This window comes from Melanotaenia boesemani, chromosome 6 (genome assembly GCF_017639745.1).
Source record: "Melanotaenia boesemani isolate fMelBoe1 chromosome 6, fMelBoe1.pri, whole genome shotgun sequence".
Classification (NCBI taxonomy): Eukaryota; Metazoa; Chordata; class Actinopteri; order Atheriniformes; family Melanotaeniidae; genus Melanotaenia; species Melanotaenia boesemani.
The window spans coordinates 12,787,468-12,792,642 of record NC_055687.1 but is presented as its reverse complement, the minus strand read 5'-3'; positions in this window follow the sequence as shown (position 1 = coordinate 12,792,642).

The following is a 5,175-nucleotide window of genomic DNA, read 5'->3' as shown; positions in this document are numbered from 1 at the left end:
TATTTTAATATTAATTTGGCCCTCCTATGAGATGACAATATCATCCCTTGAGGAATTAGATTTTGAGACCCCTGGTTTGACTCATTTCTTAGTGATAAACGTTTTGCAGTCGGCACTGGGGGATTTTTTTTTATATCCCACAGCCCCTTTTTATTATTATGGAGTCCTTAAGGGTTCATTCTTTGTCCAGTTTTTTATATATATATATCTTGTAATATATCTTACACTTAGGATCTATTTTTAAAACACATTTCTTGACGAATTTATGCAGATGATTCTCAGATTTATCTCCCACTGAGAAAACAAAAGAATCACTATTTTGACCCTGATAGCCTTCCCACAAGGTGTTCAAAACTGGATGACACATAATTAAAATAAAATAAAAAATAGCGGTGTTGCTCGTTGGTTCCTCTTCTATTGCTCTACAGTTCATGGCTTTATTTCACGATATGTGAAATATGATCAAAAACCTTAGAGTAATTTTTGACAACAATTTATGTTTTGACCTGTACGTAAAGTCTGTTGTTAAAAAACAAATTTTTAAAGCCATTTCTTCGTTTTTGTGATTTTTGAGATAAATGCTTTTTTTTACTGTCTTTTCTCACTTAGATTATTTGAACTCTCTTTTTAAAGGTATGTACTTTCATGTATGTTTAATATTGAAGCTTGCTGGCCAAAAGTTTTTAAAATGACAAATGAGACTATTGAGCAAACACCAGGGATTAAGTTATTTCCCTGCAAATATCAGCTACTAATTTTGGCAATAATAAACCCATACTGGTAAAAAAGAAACATGAAGGTGACTAATTAGTGACCATTGTGATAAGTCTTGTGTCAAGTGCATGCATTCATTAAATCATATGTTACCCTGACTGGAAATAGCATGGTGTCTAGCATGCCTAAACTAGCAACCATTTGCACTAGCCATTCCTTTGGCTTGGTGTTAGCTTGTCTAAGCTAGCAACAAATTGCAACAAGATGCTAGCTTGTTTGGAAAGACATGTTTGGAAAGATATGTTACACTGGCATTTTTTATTCTATTTCTGTGTCTGTTTAGTTTTACCTTAAAGTTAGTTGTAAATCATATTTTCCAAATAAAAAAAATCCAGAACTGGATGGCGTACAATACTTGCACTTAAAGTTGGAGCTGACAGAGAGTGAACATTCAATCACAGAAGCTTGGCTAAAACCATGCATCCAGCATACAGATAGAAGGTGAAAAGTGGTTATTTTGTTGGAAAACTTAATCTCTCCCACTTCATTTTACTCTTGTAGTGAAAAAAGCAAGTTAGAAAATTACCAAATCAGAAATGAATCATAAACGTTATCATGATTCTTAATTATGTTTTCCCCACACACTGGATTTTTAAACTTCAATAGTTTTTAAATGATTTTTTCATTATGAAGAAGTTCAAATAAGCCATTATCTCAACTTTAAAGTTTACAGCTTTCAGGCTGTCTTTTGCCAGTATGATTATATTAAATCAAACATGCTAGAAAGATTAGAGTCGCAGCGTGTACTGATGTAGAAAACAGTAGGGGACTTTATGGTCAAGCAGTCAAATGGAGCATATAATTGCTTAATTGACTCTACTGAGCAGGGCCGGAGTGGAACCAATTTTCAGCCTGGGAATTTTATATTTAGGGCCAGCCCACCTCTTTTTGATGTGGAGTAAACTGGCTGAATAAAACATCTGTTCACTCCTTACAATCCTGTAGTTCTTATTACTACCAAGAGTACAGCTGTATTTTTTTATTTAAAAAATAAAGACATTAAAAGCCTAATTTCTTGTAGTAATGCACCTGATGACAAAAACATTGACTAAACAATTTTGTTTAGTAAAATTAAAGCATGCTTTAATTTGTCCCTTTATGAGAGGGCCATCACACACACACAGCAACAGACTGTTATCACACACGCATCCCAAGAGACTAAAATGAAGACCAAACTTTATCTAAAATGAAAGGAACTTGTGTTACACACAAACAACTCTCTGGCATGTTCTCTGTTCTCCGTCTTCCATCTTCTATGTCTTCTCCTTTTAACTCTGTACTTCCATCTGTACTTCCCGTCTCTTCTTCGGCATCAAAAATGTTTTTAATGAAAGTTTTCTACTACTTGGTTGGTTTATCTTAATGTCTGAATTCATGTCTGTGCCCTGTGACCGTGGCGGGGTGAGTGGGCTGGGTTGGGTCATCTTCGTGGTGTGCTGGCTGGGGTTCGTGCTCCTGGATTTCAGCTGATCGCCCGAGTCACATGTCACGATCACACCTCATACTTTGCATGCTGACGCAGTCACTGAGATATCCAGTGTGTTTGTACACTAAGAAATACTTTTGTGTTAGTTTTTTGTGTGTGTTTCTGGTACTTTTTTGTTGTAATACTCGTTTGTTTATTTTTTTTTTACTGTTTTTATTGTTGTTGTTTTTTTTTTTAGTTATTTTTTTAGGAACTCATGATGATTGTCAGCTTTGTTTTCCTGTAAAAGCCATAGGAAATTCTGTTTTCTGTACAGGTGTCAAAGTTGGTTGCCTGGTGTTAGTTTGGATTGAAAGGTCATTGCCTTCTATCTGTTGTATCTTTGTCTCTTCTTCTTTCTACTTTCCTTTTTACTTCTTCTCACTATTTTCCTTTTTTTTCCTTCCCTTCCAGTCAGGTCCTGCAAGATTAAAATAAACTTCCTTTTGGGTCAGATGCATCAAAGCACCCTTTGCATGCTTGTACATATCTCTGCATACATCTTTGTTTTTAGGTGCATGTGTAGTTTTTGCTCTTACTCTCTGCGTTTACTAATATTCAGTTTTCATGCAGTTACTGCAAAGGAATCTGGTGTTTCCTCATGGATTGCTGCAAATGACTAAATTTTTTTGTTACACAGAGCCTTTACATGAGTGGAGAGAGAAACTGTTTTTTTTAACACAGTGGGGACAGAAGCCCAAAACTTCATGGTAATTATTCATCCAATAGTTGTCAGCTTCTGATAATTCTGGACGAATTCATCGTGAGATGCTTCCCTGGATAAATGACAAATTTTCCATATTCTAACGCAAGCTTCATTACAACCCTTACCAGATTTAAGTAGTAAGCAGTATTGTGCTAATTACTGAAAAAGTAATTACAGTTACTAGTTTCTTCATTCAAAAAGTAACTGTTGATTACTTAGACCAAAAAGTAATGCGCTACGGTTAAAAGTAACTTTTTAGTTACTTTTGTAAAAAAAAATCCCATTAATATCCCTATAACTTAATTACAGTTTTGTAATTAAATTACAAAATACAATACAAACACAAAGCAGTTTTTCAACACTAATTTATTTAAGTCGGGTCTGCTGATTATTTTAAATACAAATAAATAAAATGTAGGCTAATATAAGAGCTGCTCAAAAATGAAACTTTGCTTCATGTCTAGCTCTCCAATGCCCAATGCATTTTTCTCCTACAGTTTAATATATATATTTTTATTCACATATTTCCTTAGTTATTTGCGGTCAGTGTCACTCTTTCTCTGTCAAGTGTAGTTGTGTGTGTGTGTGTGTGTGTGGGTAGGGGCGTGCTGGTGTAGGTGTTGAACACTTGAAAAGGATGACCCGACTCACATGGATTTTTACAGAGCCTTTAGTTAAACTGTGTAAGCAGACAGAGCACACATTTACTTCTGTCTGGGTGTGTTTCATACAGTGACTGACCCAGACAGGTTCATCTTGCCCTGCTTACTTTAGGGGATTCTCCCTCTGGTGGTGGACCAGGGAACTCAGGCATTCTTTTCAGTGCTGTGTCTTATAGGGATGGGAATACAGTTTTTGAAAAGTAAAATGTATTACAAAGGAACACAATTATGTAACAAGAAACTATTAATATTATCTTCTGACATATGTACCAGATGTGCTCGTGCAGTCAGATCTGCTCGGGGCCCTGTGCCTGCCGACGATGTCACACTATATGATTAGCTGAAAGTTGGCACGATTACATAGAAGATTGTTCAAAATACGGAAGTAGGTTTTGTAGTTCCTCTACATAGAAAACGTGGACAACGTTTATAAAGAAATCCATCATTACCTATCGAAAGGGACTTACCACAGCCTGACCATCACCTCTAGAAGTTCAGAGAGCAGAAAGGTTACCATTCAGAAGTCATAAAAAATGCACAATTCAAAGACAGTGTGACTTAACGTTAATGTTAGTGACTCCAATTTATATTTGCAACATATTGTATTTGTATATACATATTATGCATATTACATATCCACTACATATTGTATGTGCAACCATAGCTGATATAGTAACCTTGTAATGAGGTTATTTAATTATATATTGTGGGGTTTAATGCTAAATGTTTTGACTTTAGGTTGGGTAGCCACTGCCTTTTGATATCAATAGGAAGATGTATTTTTAGATATAAATATTGGAACTGATATTCAGTCCAAAAAAATCATCCTAGACTATACCACATAAATAAATAAAATGATACTCAATTCATTTACTGACAGGGGAAAAAGAAGCTTATAATATGTGTTCAATAATTATTGATAAATAGAGATCTCCGAGCAGATCTGATTCTTTGGAAATGAGGTTTGTCCAAGTGACATCGCCCCGGGCAGGGCCCCAAGCAGACACACCTGGTACCTACACTGCTTTGAATGCCAGCGGTATCCAAGGAAACAGAGCTGTAGGCATTAGTTCCTGAAAAAAGGGACTGTTTCCCAAGTATGTCCACTTAATTTATGTCAGTAATTCAACTTAAAAAGCTAAACTAGTATATTATATAGACTCATAATATGCAAAGTGAGATATTTCAAGCATTTATTTGTTACAATTTTATTGAGTATGGCTTACAGCTTATGAAAACCCAAAAATTATAATGAACATAATTATAATGAATAAATGCTTGAAATATCTCACTTTGCATATGAGTCTATATAATATATTAGTTTTCCGTTTTAAGTCTAATTACTGAAATAAATTAAGTTTTGTGCAAATATGAGAGAAAAAATAGCCCAACATGTGGACTTTGCAACACTGCTAATGTCACGCTGCATCACTGCTGTAAACAGGAAGAAGCTCACAGCTGCTGGCCAAAATGTATTAATTTAGATAGTATTGGAGTAATGCACCATAGGGCAACGGTAACTGAGTTACTTTATTTGAAGAGTAATGCATAGAGTACTAGTTACTGAC